Source organism: Lagopus muta, chromosome 6 (genome assembly GCF_023343835.1).
Source record: "Lagopus muta isolate bLagMut1 chromosome 6, bLagMut1 primary, whole genome shotgun sequence".
Classification (NCBI taxonomy): domain Eukaryota; kingdom Metazoa; phylum Chordata; class Aves; order Galliformes; family Phasianidae; genus Lagopus; species Lagopus muta.
The window spans coordinates 46,068,091-46,083,367 of NC_064438.1; the positions used below are offsets into that span (position 1 = coordinate 46,068,091).

Consider the following 15,277-nt stretch of genomic DNA (forward strand, 5'->3'; position numbering starts at 1 on the left):
TGCCCTTCAGCAGTGCTGACGGTCGCTGTGGCTCATGTGAGCTGGCACAGATTTTGACGAGCACAGCTCGCAGCCTCCTGTGTATTGCTGGCAAAAATGCATAGCTAATGGTGGTGGCTATGCTGGAAAAGAGCATTTCGTGGGTGAGGATTTGCTGTAGCAACCAGAGTTACTGCTTTCCCTGTTGCGTTTTCCGTGGAAATAAATAGGAGGCATTACTTTTGGAACAAATGCACGTGGCCCAGGAGAATTTGCCTTTGCTCAGCGCAGCCTAGGCCAACCAGCAGGTTGCACTGGTGCCATACAGCAGCTGTACGCAGCCGGTTCCCTCGGGTCCTGCTGCCTTCCTCCTCCAGGGCGCTCCGTTTGCCTGGGTTACGTGCCGGGCAAAAGATTCCCTGCAGGGAACCTCTTCCTCACAGCTGAGTCGTTCCTGCTGTTGCTACACGCTATTTTGGCGTTGGTGGGAGCAGCAGTTATTCTGTATCCACCGCTTGGTCTCTTCCCTACTCCTCTTTTGTACCATTGCTACAATGAGGAAGAACGTAGCCAAGGACAGAAGGAAAGGAATGGAGCAAAGGTGGGCATTTCCAGCCGAGCTGCGGGAAGAAGCTGTAAAATACAAGCAGCTCTACAGAACACGAACAGCCCGAGATGACAAATAAATGGTGTCCTCCATACAGCAGCCCTCAGCTCCTGTCACAATTTTCCCTTACTCGCAGTTTCTCTGAGGGATTTTCGCTGCAGGGGCAGAGACAGGAGGTGTCGCAGAGAAGAATTCCTTAAAAGTACGTATTTCTATTTTAATGATGTCTGTGGACAGGCATCGCTAAGGCAGGAACACCTGTGTGTGTTGCTGTTCCCGATGCACGGTAGCGGTAGGTAACACTAGTTAAAAGCAGTACTGAAATGGAAGGACTGAGTTCCCGCGGGCAGCGCTGCCAAGTGCTCCGGGCGAGGTGCCATCAGCTGTGGGGCGGCTCTGCCCCCAGGGCCGGGGGGCAACGGCTGCGAGGGGGGCTGTGACCTTTGGGTGACCCCGGGCGTGACCTTCAGATGACCCCGGCCCGGCTGCCCTCGGCTAGAAAGGGCGGGAACGCTGAGGGGGATTGGAGAGCGAGCGGCGGGAAGCAAAGCGCGCGAAGCGACGGCGGCGTTCGGGGCTCCTATTGGCTGGCGGGCTGAAGGGATGCCTATATAAGGAGCGCGCGCGGGCAGGTGTGAGAGACGTTTTCCACAGCGCGTGAGGAGAAGCGGGGTGCTGTGAGGGAAAGGCGGCGTCGATGGCGGCGTCGATGGCGGCCACGGTAAGCGGACTCCGGAGCAGAGGAGGGACGGGGCAGGGGTGTGGCGGAGCTAGGGCGAAGCGCGGCGGGGCGGGAGCAGGGACGCGGCGGGAGCAGGGACGCGGCGGGGCCGGGGCGAAGCGGGTCGGGGCCGGAGCCGCAGCCGCGCGGGTTCCGACGGGAGCAGCCGGAGCCGGGGCTGGAGCCGCCTGTGGGGCTCCGATGGCGGGCGGACGGAGCCGGGGCTGGAGCCGCCTGTGGGGCTCCGATGGCGGGCGGACGGAGCCGAGGCTGGAGCCGCCTGTGGAAATTCGATGGCGGGAGGGAGCCGGGGCTGGAGCCGCTTCTTCTGCTCCGCTGGCGGGCGGACGGAGCTGGGGTCTCCGAGCCGGCACCGAGCGCAGGAAGCTCTGAGCGCGCTCCCAGAGGAGAGGCGCACGCGCGACAAGCGGGGCGAGTTGCCACGTGCAAGAAGACGCACCGAGGCAGCGGCGAGCAGCAATAATAAAGCATAATAAATGTTGTCGCAGTGTTGAAGCGCGCGGCTTTTCCTCTCTGCTTTCCAATGGCGTGGTGGAAATGGGGGAGGACACGAGAATTGCATTGCTGCTGAAAAGGGGGAAGAAGTAAAGCGGTGTTGTTGTTTTTAATAGTATAAGTGTGTTAAAGAAGCTCTATAGCAGAGAAAGAGTAGATGCTAAGAGAAACATTTAGCCTTCAGTGCCAAATTTTGTATTCTACTTTAAGATAATCCATAGCAGTAGATGCTATAAGCTGAAAATTCCCTTGTAACTTCACACCACTTATGTCTATGAACTGATGAATGAAAAATGAGGTGAATTAATAGTAGCTGGAATCTCAAATCAACCAGAAGAAGACAGAAACAAAAGGCAAAAGAACCTCCTGAACAGATGGGAAAGATTGATAATATAATAAAAGCTGTTATATTTCCAATGAAGTTGCAGATGGGGGGTCCCCTGTATGCAGGGCAGCTGACACTTTGGCTGCTGCTATTTGTATTGCCAGATTAACTTGGCCACTCTGCCCAACTCTGTGATCCCCTGCAGCTCCAACTGGAAGTACACCATGCGCCAGTGAGGTGAGAAAAGCTGCACTGAGCAGTTTTTTTGTAATGAATGGCTGGTGTGGGGGGGAGAGGGAGGGAAGGGAGGAAAGGCCTTCCTTGGCTGGGTGGTGGCGTGCCGAGTTCCTCTGCCATGTTGGGTTGGTTTCCCTTTTCCTTCCGGTGGGGGGCTTGCCGCTGCGCAGCTCTAACGGTGTCCCCGCTGATGTTTCAGGAGCCGCTGCCAGAGGCAGGAACAAGCAAGAGGATGCGGAAGCATGCCGACGTGGGGGGGAAGGAGAGAGGCTCCCTGGGCAAAGCACCCGTCCCGTTAGCGGGGCGGCATTCACATTTAGTCCCATTTGAGTTTGAGCGTTGCCGGCGCCTTGGCCGGCTTTGTGCTGGGCGACCTCCCTGTAAGCAGGGCTCGGGTCTTTGCTTTTGCTGTAGTTGGCCTTTTGCCTTGCTGCTCCTTTGGCTGCCTGGGGAGCGTGGGCCCCTGTAACGCAGGGCGAGAGCCACCTCTCCGCACCTGAGTGGGAAATGGAGCTCGCCGGACCCCGAGGCCACCCTGTAAGCAGGGTAGTGCCATTTCCCCGCCCCTCTTCCTCCTCCGGCCCCTCGGCATCGTTGCCTGGAGGTGGCCTGTCAATGCGACGGCCCCGTACTCGGGGAGTGCGTCAGGGCATCCGGCCTTTGGCTTTAGCTGGGAAGCCCCTTGGCACGTTGAGGTCTGTGGCCTCCGTGCAGGCTAGGGACAGGTCACAGGCTCTTGTCTGTTGCCCGCGGTTGTGGGTTTATTCCCAGGGTTTGGCTGCGCTGGGTTGTCCTTCCCTTTGGGAAAGTCGCCTCTGTGTGTGCGCGTTGCCCTTCCTTTCCTTGTTTGTGTTTGTGGAGTGAGAGCGACTGAGCTTTCCCTTTAGGCCCCCACAAAGATGGCTGCAGCTTAGCTTCGACTTCCCTGGGGGGAACGGAGGACTGTGGTGCACGCCGCAAAAGGGGTGTTCCCTCTCAGTCCCGCGAGCGCAGCGAGTGTCCTGTCTTCCTCCTTTGTACTTGGTGTAGATCAGGGCCACGTGGTAGTTGTGTGGCCGAGGCCGCTCTGTAGCCAGGGCTTGGGCCTGTTCTTGCGTGGGCGCCTGTTCCGCTGGCGGCGTGACAGCCCCGTACCCGGGGCGTGTGTCCCAAGCTGCGGAGCCCTCTGTCCCCCGAGCGGCCTGCCCGCCCTGTAATCAGGCGTGGGGAGGCTGCGGCGTTGCAGCCGGCTGCTCTAGCCATCCAGCTGGTGGGAATGACCCCTCCCTGTCCCGTCAGAGGGTGCAGGTTGAGGCGCTGCTTTTGCGTGTGGGGCGACCTCCCCGCTCGGTGGGTCGAGGCTGCTCCCTGGGTTCCCAAAGACGAGACGTTGGTGCTGTTGTGGTGCTGCCGGGCGGGCCCGCCTGTAGCTCAGGCGTTGGCGGGAGCCTCGTGCTCCGCGGGGCTTCTTGGTGAGGGTGGGCAGCGGGGGCACCGTCCTGTAGGCAGGGCTGCGTGTGCCCCCCGCGTGTGCTTGCTTGGTGAGCTGCGTTGTGAGAGACCCCCTGTACTCAGGCGGGAATGTGGCCCCGGCCTTTCAGAGGCACGGGGCTGCGAGACGTGGGCTTGGGCTTGCGCCCTCCCCGGAATCAGGGCTGGGGTCCCAACCGCGGCATTTGGCCGTGCCGCCCCGCTGCCTGGCAGCTGAGAGTCGCTCCCGCCGCTGGGGGGGAAACCGAGCTCTGTGGCTCCAGGGGTGTCGTCCACCCGCCTGTAATCAGGGTCTGGGTGCGCGAGCGCTTGTGCTCAGCTGGCAGCCTGTGTGGGGTGACCGCCCCGCTAGCGGGGTGCGGGTCCAGGTGCCCCCGGACTGGGAGAGAAGGAGCCTCCCGCGGCCGCTAGGGATGGGGGCTGCCCTGTAAGGCAGGGAGCAACAGTGCCCCGCAGTCCCAGGCCCTTTGCAATGGAGGCAGTGGCCGGGGGTCCCCTGTAAGCAGGGAAGCTGCCTCTTTGGCCGCTGCTGTGTGTGTGCCCAGCTGCATTTGCCCAGTCTGCCCGCCTCTGTGATCCCCCGCAGCACCGACTGGAAGCGCGCCGTGCGTCAGTGAGGTGAGAAAAGCTGCTGCAAGTATTTCTTGCTGGCGTGAACTGGGGAGGGGGGATGCAAGGCCTTCCTTGGCTGGGCGGTGGCGTGCCAAGTTCCTCTGCCATGTTGGGTTGGTTTCCCTTTTCCTTCCGGTGGGGGGCTTGCCGCTGCGCAGCTCTAACGGTGTCCCCGCTGATGTTTCAGGAGCCGCTGCGGAAGAGAGAAGGAGAAGCGGCGTGGGAACGCGGGAGGCAGGAGCGAGCGCGCAAGCAAGCAAGAAGAGGATGCGGAAGCGTGCCGACGTGGGGGGGAAGGAGAGAGGCTCCCTGGGCAAAGCACCCGTCCCGTTAGCGGGGCGGCATTCACATTTAGTCCCATTTGAGTTTGAGCGTTGCCGGCGCCTTGGCCGGCTTTGTGCTGGGCGACCTCCCTGTAAGCAGGGCTCGGGTCTTTGCTTTTGCTGTAGTTGGCCTTTTGCCTTGCTGCTCCTTTGGCTGCCTGGGGAGCGTGGGCCCCTGTAACGCAGGGCGAGAGCCACCTCTCCGCACCTGAGTGGGAAATGGAGCTCGCCGGACCCCGAGGCCACCCTGTAAGCAGGGTAGTGCCATTTCCCCGCCCCTCTTCCTCCTCCGGCCCCTCGGCATCGTTGCCTGGAGGTGGCCTGTCAATGCGATGCGACGGCCCCGTACTCGGGGTGTGCGTCAGGGCATCCGGCCTTTGGCTTTAGCTGGGAAGCCCCTTGGCACGTTGAGGTCTGTGGCCTCCGTGCAGGCTAGGGACAGGTCACAGGCTCTTGTCTGTTGCCCGCGGTTGTGGGTTTATTCCCAGGGTTTGGCTGCGCTGGGTTGTCCTTCCCTTTGGGAAAGTCGCCTCTGTGTGTGCGCGTTGCCCTTCCTTTCCTTGTTTGTGTTTGTGGAGTGAGAGCGACTGAGCTTTCCCTTTAGGCCCCCACAAAGATGGCTGCAGCTTAGCTTCGACTTCCCTGGGGGGAACGGAGGACTGTGGTGCACGCCGCAAAAGGGGTGTTCCCTCTCAGTCCCGCGAGCGCAGCGAGTGTCCTGTCTTCCTCCTTTGTACTTGGTGTAGATCAGGGCCACGTGGTAGTTGTGTGGCCGAGGCCGCTCTGTAGCCAGGGCTTGGGCCTGTTCTTGCGTGGGCGCCTGTTCCGCTGGCGGCGTGACAGCCCCGTACCCGGGGCGTGTGTCCCAAGCTGCGGAGCCCTCTGTCCCCCGAGCGGCCCGCCCGCCCTGTAATCAGGCGTGGGGAGGCTGCGGCGTTGCAGCCGGCTGCTCTAGCCATCCAGCTGGTGGGAATGACCCCTCCCTGTCCTGTCAGAGGGTGCAGGTTGAGGCGCTGCTTTTGAGTGTGGGGCGACCTCCCCGCTCGGTGGGTCGAGGCTGCTCCCTGGGTTCCCAAAGACGAGACGTTGGTGCTGTTGTGGTGCTGCCGGGCGGGCCCGCCTGTAGCTCAGGCGTTGGCGGGAGCCTTGTGCTCCGCGGGGCTTCTTGGTGAGGGTGGGCAGCGGGGGCACCGTCCTGTAGGCAGGGCTGCGCGTGCCCCCCGCGTGTGCTTGCATGGTGAGCTGCGTTGTGAGAGACCCCCTGTACTCAGGCGGGAATGTGGCCCCGGCCTTTCAGAGGCACGGGGCTGCGAGACGTGGGCTTGGGCTTGCGCCCTCCCCGGAATCAGGGCTGGGGTCCCAACCGCGGCATTTGGCCGTGCCGCCCCGCTGCCTGGCAGCTGAGAGTCGCTCCCGCCGCTGGGGGGGAAACCGAGCTCTGTGGCTCCAGGGGTGTCGTCCACCCGCCTGTAATCAGGGTCTGGGTGCGCGAGCGCTTGTGCTCAGCTGGCAGCCTGTGTGGGGTGACCGCCCCGCTAGCGGGGTGCGGGTCCAGGTGCCCCCGGACTGGGAGAGAAGGAGCCTCCCGCAGCCGCTAGGGATGGGGGCTGCCCTGTAAGGCAGGGAGCAACAGTGCCCCGCAGTCCCAGGCCCTTTGCAATGGAGGCAGTGGCCGGGGGTCCCCTGTAAGCAGGGAAGCTGCCTCTTTGGCCGCTGCTGTGTGTGTGCCCAGCTGCATTTGCCCAGTCTGCCCGCCTCTGTGATCCCCCGCAGCACCGACTGGAAGCGCGCCGTGCATCAGTGAGGTGAGAAAAGCTGCTGCAAGTATTTCTTGCTGGCGTGAACTGGGGAGGGGGGATGCAAGGCCTTCCTTGGCTGGGTGGTGGCGTGCCGAGTTCCTCTGCCATGTTGGGTTGGTTTCCCTTTTCCTTCCGGTGGGGGGCTTGCCGCTGCGCAGCTCTAACGGTGTCCCCGCTGATGTTTCAGGAGCCGCTGTGGAAGAGAGGAGGAGAAGCGGCGTGGGAACGCGGGAGGCAGGAGCGAGCGCGCAAGCAAGCAAGCAAGAAGAGGATGCGGAAGCGTGCCGACGTGGGGGGGAAGGAGAGAGGCTCCCTGGGCAAAGCACCCGTCCCGTTAGCGGGGCGGCATTCACATTTAGTCCCATTTGAGTTTGAGCGTTGCCGGCGCCTTGGCCGGCTTTGTGCTGGGCGACCTCCCTGTAAGCAGGGCTCGGGTCTTTGCTTTTGCTGTAGTTGGCCTTTTGCCTTGCTGCTCCTTTGGCTGCCTGGGGAGCGTGGGCCCCTGTAACGCAGGGCGAGAGCCACCTCTCCGCACCTGAGTGGGAAATGGAGCTCGCCGGACCCCGAGGCCACCCTGTAAGCAGGGTAGTGCCATTTCCTCGCCCCTCTTCCTCCTCCGGCCCCTCGGCATCGTTGCCTGGAGGTGGCCTGTCAATGCGATGCGACGGCCCCGTACTCGGGGTGTGCGTCAGGGCATCCGGCCTTTGGCTTTAGCTGGGAAGCCCCTTGGCACGTTGAGGTCTGTGGCCTCCGTGCAGGCTAGGGACAGGTCACAGGCTCTTGTCTGTTGCCCGCGGTTGTGGGTTTATTCCCAGGGTTTGGCTGCGCTGGGTTGTCCTTCCCTTTGGGAAAGTCGCCTCTGTGTGTGCGCGTTGCCCTTCCTTTCCTTGTTTGTGTTTGTGGAGTGAGAGCGACTGAGCTTTCCCTTTAGGCCCCCACAAAGATGGCTGCAGCTTAGCTTCGACTTCCCTGGGGGGAACGGAGGACTGTGGTGCACGCCGCAAAAGGGGTGTTCCCTCTCAGTCCCGCGAGCGCAGCGAGTGTCCTGTCTTCCTCCTTTGTACTTGGTGTAGATCAGGGCCACGTGGTAGTTGTGTGGCCGAGGCCGCTCTGTAGCCAGGGCTTGGGCCTGTTCTTGCGTGGGCGCCTGTTCCGCTGGCGGCGTGACAGCCCCGTACCCGGGGCGTGTGTCCCAAGCTGCGGAGCCCTCTGTCCCCCGAGCGGCCCGCCCGCCCTGTAATCAGGCGTGGGGAGGCTGCGGCGTTGCAGCCGGCTGCTCTAGCCATCCAGCTGGTGGGAATGACCCCTCCCTGTCCTGTCAGAGGGTGCAGGTTGAGGCGCTGCTTTTGCGTGTGGGGCGACCTCCCCGCTCGGTGGGTCGAGGCTGCTCCCTGGGTTCCCAAAGACGAGACGTTGGTGCTGTTGTGGTGCTGCCGGGCGGGCCCGCCTGTAGCTCAGGCGTTGGCGGGAGCCTCGTGCTCCGCGGGGCTTCTTGGTGAGGGTGGGCAGCGGGGGCACCGTCCTGTAGGCAGGGCTGCGCGTGCCCCCCGCGTGTGCTTGCTTGGTGAGCTGCGTTGTGAGAGACCCCCTGTACTCAGGCGGGAATGTGGCCCCGGCCTTTCAGAGGCACGGGGCTGCGAGACGTGGGCTTGGGCTTGCGCCTTCCCCGGAATCAGGGCTGGGGTCCCAACCGCGGCATTTGGCCGTGCTGCCCCGCTGCCTGGCAGCTGAGAGTCGCTCCCGCCGCTGGGGGGGAAACCGAGCTCTGTGGCTCCAGGGGTGTCGTCCACCCGCCTGTAATCAGGGTCTGGGTGCGCGAGCGCTTGTGCTCAGCTGGCAGCCTGTGTGGGGTGACCGCCCCGCTAGCGGGGTGCGGGTCCAGGTGCCCCCAGACTGGGAGAGAAGGAGCCTCCCGCGGCCGCTAGGGATGGGGGCTGCCCTGTAAGGCAGGGAGCAACAGTGCCCCGCAGTCCCAGGCCCTTTGCAATGGAGGCAGTGGCCGGGGGTCCCCTGTAAGCAGGGAAGCTGCCTCTTTGGCCGCTGCTGTGTGTGTGCCCAGCTGCATTTGCCCAGTCTGCCCGCCTCTGTGATCCCCCGCAGCACCGACTGGAAGCGCGCCGTGCGTCAGTGAGGTGAGAAAAGCTGCTGCAAGTATTTCTTGCTGGCGTGAACTGGGGAGGGGGGGATGCAAGGCCTTCCTTGGCTGGGCGGTGGCGTGCCAAGTTCCTCTGCCATGTTGGGTTGGTTTCCCTTTTCCTTCCGGTGGGGGGCTTGCCGCTGCGCAGCTCTAACGGTGTCCCCGCTGATGTTTCAGGAGCCGCTGCGGAAGAGAGAAGGAGAAGCGGCGTGGGAACGCGGGAGGCAGGAGCGAGCGCGCAAGCAAGCAAGAAGAGGATGCGGAAGCGTGCCGACGTGGGGGGGAAGGAGAGAGGCTCCCTGGGCAAAGCACCTGTCCCGTTAGCGGGGCGGCATTCACATTTAGTCCCATTTGAGTTTGAGCGTTGCCGGCGCCTTGGCCGGCTTTGTGCTGGGCGACCTCCCTGTAAGCAGGGCTCGGGTCTTTGCTTTTGCTGTAGTTGGCCTTTTGCCTTGCTGCTCCTTTGGCTGCCTGGGGAGCGTGGGCCCCTGTAACGCAGGGCGAGAGCCACCTCTCCGCACCTGAGTGGGAAATGGAGCTCGCCGGACCCCGAGGCCACCCTGTAAGCAGGGTAGTGCCATTTCCCCGCCCCTCTTCCTCCTCCGGCCCCTCGGCATCGTTGCCTGGAGGTGGCCTGTCAATGCGATGCGACGGCCCCGTACTCGGGGTGTGCGTCAGGGCATCCGGCCTTTGGCTTTAGCTGGGAAGCCCCTTGGCACGTTGAGGTCTGTGGCCTCCGTGCAGGCTAGGGACAGGTCACAGGCTCTTGTCTGTTGCCCGCGGTTGTGGGTTTATTCCCAGGGTTTGGCTGCGCTGGGTTGTCCTTCCCTTTGGGAAAGTCGCCTCTGTGTGTGCGCGTTGCCCTTCCTTTCCTTGTTTGTGTTTGTGGAGTGAGAGCGACTGAGCTTTCCCTTTAGGCCCCCACAAAGATGGCTGCAGCTTAGCTTCGACTTCCCTGGGGGGAACGGAGGACTGTGGTGCACGCCGCAAAAGGGGTGTTCCCTCTCAGTCCCGCGAGCGCAGCGAGTGTCCTGTCTTCCTCCTTTGTACTTGGTGTAGATCAGGGCCACGTGGTAGTTGTGTGGCCGAGGCCGCCCTGTAGCCAGGGCTTGGGCCTGTTCTTGCGTGGGCGCCTGTTCCGCTGGCGGCGTGACAGCCCCGTACCCGGGGCGTGTGTCCCAAGCTGCGGAGCCCTCTGTCCCCCGAGCGGCCCGCCCGCCCTGTAATCAGGCATGGGGAGGCTGCGGCGTTGCAGCCGGCTGCTCTAGCCATCCAGCTGGTGGGAATGACCCCTCCCTGTCCCGTCAGAGGGTGCAGGTTGAGGCGCTGCTTTTGCGTGTGGGGCGACCTCCCCGCTCGGTGGGTCGAGGCTGCTCCCTGGGTTCCCAAAGACGAGACGTTGGTGCTGTTGTGGTGCTGCCGGGCGGGCCCGCCTGTAGCTCAGGCGTTGGCGGGAGCCTCGTGCTCCGCGGGGCTTCTTGGTGAGGGTGGGCAGCGGGGGCACCGTCCTGTAGGCAGGGCTGCGCGTGCCCCCCGCGTGTGCTTGCTTGGTGAGCTGCGTTGTGAGAGACCCCCTGTACTCAGGCGGGAATGTGGCCCCGGCCTTTCAGAGGCACGGGGCTGCGAGACGTGGGCTTGGGCTTGCGCCCTCCCCGGAATCAGGGCTGGGGTCCCAACCGCGGCATTTGGCCGTGCCGCCCCGCTGCCTGGCAGCTGAGAGTCGCTCCCGCCGCTGGGGGGGAAACCGAGCTCTGTGGTTCCAGGGGTGTCGTCCACCCGCCTGTAATCAGGGTCTGGGTGCGCGAGCGCTTGTGCTCAGCTGGCAGCCTGTGTGGGGTGACCGCCCCGCTAGCGGGGTGCAGGTCCAGGTGCCCCCGGACTGGGAGAGAAGGAGCCTCCCGCAGCCGCTAGGGATGGGGGCTGCCCTGTAAGGCGGGGAGCAACAGTGCCCCGCAGTCCCAGGCCCTTTGCAATGGAGGCAGTGGCCGGGGGTCCCCTGTAAGCAGGGAAGCTGCCTCTTTGGCCGCTGCTGTGTGTGTGCCCAGCTGCATTTGCCCAGTCTGCCCGCCTCTGTGATCCCCCGCAGCACCGGCTGGAAGCGCGCCGTGCATCAGTGAGGTGAGAAAAGCTGCTGCAAGTATTTCTTGCTGGCGTGAACTGGGGAGGGGGGATGCAAGGCCTTCCTTGGCTGGGTGGTGGCGTGCCGAGTTCCTCTGCCATGTTGGGTTGGTTTCCCTTTTCCTTCCGGTGGGGGGCTTGCCGCTGCGCAGCTCTAACGGTGTCCCCGCTGATGTTTCAGGAGCCGCTGCGGAAGAGAGGAGGAGAAGCGGCGTGGGAACGCGGGAGGCAGGAGCGAGCGCGCAAGCAAGCAAGCAAGAAGAGGATGCGGAAGCGTGCCGACGTGGGGGGGAAGGAGAGAGGCTCCCTGGGCAAAGCACCCGTCCCGTTAGCGGGGCGGCATTCACATTTAGTCCCATTTGAGTTTGAGCGTTGCCGGCGCCTTGGCCGGCTTTGTGCTGGGCGACCTCCCTGTAAGCAGGGCTCGGGTCTTTGCTTTTGCTGTAGTTGGCCTTTTGCCTTGCTGCTCCTTTGGCTGCCTGGGGAGCGTGGGCCCCTGTAACGCAGGGCGAGAGCCACCTCTCCGCACCTGAGTGGGAAATGGAGCTCGCCGGACCCCGAGGCCACCCTGTAAGCAGGGTAGTGCCATTTCCTCGCCCCTCTTCCTCCTCCGGCCCCTCGGCATCGTTGCCTGGAGGTGGCCTGTCAATGCGATGCGACGGCCCCGTACTCGGGGTGTGTGTCCCAAGCTGCGGAGCCCTCTGTCCCCCGAGCGGCCTGCCCGCCCTGTAATCAGGCGTGGGGAGGCTGCGGCGTTGCAGCCGGCTGCTCTAGCCATCCAGCTGGTGGGAATGACCCCTCCCTGTCCCGTCAGAGGGTGCAGGTTGAGGCGCTGCTTTTGCGTGTGGGGCGACCTCCCCGCTCGGTGGGTCGAGGCTGCTCCCTGGGTTCCCAAAGACGAGACGTTGGTGCTGTTGTGGTGCTGCCGGGCGGGCCCGCCTGTAGCTCAGGCGTTGGCGGGAGCCTCGTGCTCCGCGGGGCTTCTTGGTGAGGGTGGGCAGCGGGGGCACCGTCCTGTAGGCAGGGCTGCGTGTGCCCCCCGCGTGTGCTTGCTTGGTGAGCTGCGTTGTGAGAGACCCCCTGTACTCAGGCGGGAATGTGGCCCCGGCCTTTCAGAGGCACGGGGCTGCGAGACGTGGGCTTGGGCTTGCGCCCTCCCCGGAATCAGGGCTGGGGTCCCAACCGCGGCATTTGGCCGTGCCGCCCCGCTGCCTGGCAGCTGAGAGTCGCTCCCGCCGCTGGGGGGGAAACCGAGCTCTGTGGCTCCAGGGGTGTCGTCCACCCGCCTGTAATCAGGGTCTGGGTGCGCGAGCGCTTGTGCTCAGCTGGCAGCCTGTGTGGGGTGACCGCCCCGCTAGCGGGGTGCGGGTCCAGGTGCCCCCGGACTGGGAGAGAAGGAGCCTCCCGCGGCCGCTAGGGATGGGGGCTGCCCTGTAAGGCAGGGAGCAACAGTGCCCCGCAGTCCCAGGCCCTTTGCAATGGAGGCAGTGGCCGGGGGTCCCCTGTAAGCAGGGAAGCTGCCTCTTTGGCCGCTGCTGTGTGTGTGCCCAGCTGCATTTGCCCAGTCTGCCCGCCTCTGTGATCCCCCGCAGCACCGACTGGAAGTGCGCCGTGCGTCAGTGAGGTGAGAAAAGCTGCTGCAAGTATTTCTTGCTGGCGTGAACTGGGGAGGGGGGATGCAAGGCCTTCCTTGGCTGGGCGGTGGCGTGCCGAGTTCCTCTGCCATGTTGGGTTGGTTTCCCTTTTCCTTCCGGTGGGGGGCTTGCCGCTGCGCAGCTCTAACGGTGTCCCCGCTGATGTTTCAGGAGCCGCTGCGGAAGAGAGAAGGAGAAGCGGCGTGGGAACGCGGGAGGCAGGAGCGAGCGCGCAAGCAAGCAAGCAAGCAAGAAGAGGATGCGGAAGCGTGCCGACGCGGGGGGGAAGGAGAGAGGCTCCCTGGGCAAAGCACCCGTCCCGTTAGCGGGGCGGCATTCACATTTAGTCCCATTTGAGTTTGAGCGTTGCCGGCGCCTTGGCCGGCTTTGTGCTGGGCGACCTCCCTGTAAGCAGGGCTCGGGTCTTTGCTTTTGCTGTAGTTGGCCTTTTGCCTTGCTGCTCCTTTGGCTGCCTGGGGAGCGTGGGCCCCTGTAACGCAGGGCGAGAGCCACCTCTCCGCACCTGAGTGGGAAATGGAGCTCGCCGGTCTTTCTGCTTCATGCATTGCTCTTCTCCCTTCACTGAATCTTATCTTCAGATCTGTTGTTCTGTTCAAAATTTGTAGTTCAGCTTTTTATTAAAACTCAAAGGAATAACATGATCCCATGTATCTTAGAATCCTAAGCGAAGCAGGCGCCTGCTTCTCTTTGCCTGTGTTTTCTAATTGCCACTTCACAATGTTATGTTATTGGCAAAAATGTCAACAGGACACCAAGGAAATGCTAGTTAATGCACGGCGAGGCACAATTAATCTTCATGTAAATCAGGATAGCTGCTCAGTCTTTCATATCCAATACACGTCATAACAGTTGATGTGCAACAAGATCATCAGCTAAGATCTGTATACAAGTGCAATAACAGATCAGATATCTATCTTCATAAACTCAGAACAAAACTGAAGGAAAGTAGAACCAGTGTTGAGCACCAGAAACAAAACAAGCAATTAATTCTCAACTCCAAAGATAAATTTAGAACACCGCAGAAACTGGTTTCCCTAGATGCAAGCATAATAAAACGCAACTCGTATTTTGTTAAATGCCTTTTCTGAGGTCCTGGAAAATCGAGTAGGAGTCTGAAAAAGAAAAGCATTAAGAAAATCTCGATATTAAAACCATTAAAGAGCAAGAAATTTTAATATAACTGAGAAAGTATTTGAAGGGAGAAATAGTCTCCCTGCCCATTTCCTAAAAACGTGCACTGCGCAAGGAAGTGGAAAGTAATTATTCCAGGAACATCTGTGGTAAAATCTCTAATTACAATCATTCAGATAAAAGTTAATTGAAAGCACACCTGTAATGTAGCAGAATGCTTTTCCCTGCACAGCACCATCTCAGACTCACTCTCTTCGGCCCTCTCCGTTATTAAATTTAAATAGGAACAAGCAGCTGCACAGGCACTTCTAATTTTTTCTTATTTGCTGAACAAAACAATATTGCCTCTTCCAAGAGGGTGTTGTGCAGAAGGGTGTAGTCTTCCCATTTTGATAAGGAAAGAAATAACCGCTTGCTGTCTAATGGTGTTGAGAGAAGTTACAAGAGTAACTTGAACATAGAGTTCAAAAACAAAGAAGCCCATACACCATTGCAATTGCCCATGTTTCCGGTTCACAAAAATCTGACTAGTCATGAAAGGCATCCACTTTATGCCCCCAGAAAGTCAGATACATTCTGCTAACAAGCACAGTAAGACAAACCAGTTCTGAAGCTTACAGGTTAGGTATTAGCAAGAACTTTAGAAGAGACCCAAAGGGAAATGCTTGAACACCCCTGTCTCCAAAATATTTGTCTAGCTTGCTTGCAGCATGTCAAAATTACTGTGCCCTGTGAGAAGATGTGTCAGTTGAAATTTGAGGCAGGACGGTGGGCAGATTAAGTTCCAGCTGGGTTTTTGCTTAGTTTTCTCTCTGCATAATAAACAGAGTGTGGAAAAAAGCTATTTGCTTTCAGAATCTTTGATGAAGTTTCATTTTAAAAGGATTGCACGGGATACATGAAAACAACATTAGTGTAATACATTGAACTAGTAGCAAGCTGGTATGTAAGTTGCTCCAAAAGTAATAGCTATTTATTTCCAAGGAAACTACCACAGATGCAAAGAGCCAATGAACACTATTAGATAGAGCAAGTTTTCAGCTACAAATGACTTGTTCAACTTAGCCACTACCATTAGCAGTGCATTTTCACCACGTGGAGGAATTAAATTCCACACTTCCATGTCAGACTTCTCCTCTGCTGTCATCTGTCACACAGCAGCAAAGTGTAACAGAAAACTGATGGAAGGTTCAGCCTGTACTGCCATACTACCAACATCCACCTCTGATATCGTGGGCCAACATAACAATATAGGAAGAATTAATCAGCATTAGAAAAATAAAAAATGGCCTTAAAAAAGACCCACTCACCCCACCCCACAAACAAAACCCACAAAAAAAAACCACCTTTGCCCTGTTCTTTCCTGCTTAAGATCAGAGGAAGGACATTACACTACAGCTGGTGCATAACAGAAGCATCTTCCCAACTTCCACTTTCCTAGCTCTCTTAGGCTATACCTAGGTATCTCAGCCATTAATTGCTGGTAGCAAGTTAGCTCACAGTGGCAGAACTTCTTACTGACCTGCCTGGGAGGGCTACTGTATTAAAAGCAAGTAAATCCACATTAGAGATGTCAGTCTCCAAGCACTCAATAACTGACCCATTCAAAACAAATGCTAAATGTCCAGAGATCGTGTCAGATAAACA

At 60.3% G+C, this 15,277-nt stretch overlaps 1 protein-coding gene and 1 long non-coding RNA gene across 8 annotated transcripts in view; one reads left to right on the top strand and one right to left on the bottom strand.

Annotated features, from left to right (window-relative positions):
• The window catches only part of SYNE3 (spectrin repeat containing nuclear envelope family member 3), a 254,097-nt gene that overhangs the window by 231,053 nt on the left and 7,767 nt on the right, over positions 1–15,277 (bottom strand). The gene's annotated exons all lie outside the window — the stretch shown is intronic.
• On the top strand, positions 1,187–15,273 carry LOC125695480 (uncharacterized). 7 transcript variants are annotated; one of them, XR_007377963.1, is made up of 6 exons: positions 1,187–1,307; positions 2,313–2,385; positions 2,585–4,473; positions 4,655–5,794; positions 11,668–12,468; positions 12,650–15,273. It is a non-coding gene; the product is annotated as an uncharacterized LOC125695480 (long non-coding RNA). The 7 variants fall into 7 exon arrangements; XR_007377965.1 differs by lacking the exons at positions 4,655–5,794; positions 11,668–12,468 and adding an exon at positions 7,233–8,721 and having other exon boundaries at positions 2,585–2,989; XR_007377968.1 differs by lacking the exon at positions 4,655–5,794 and having other exon boundaries at positions 2,585–2,989; positions 11,482–12,468.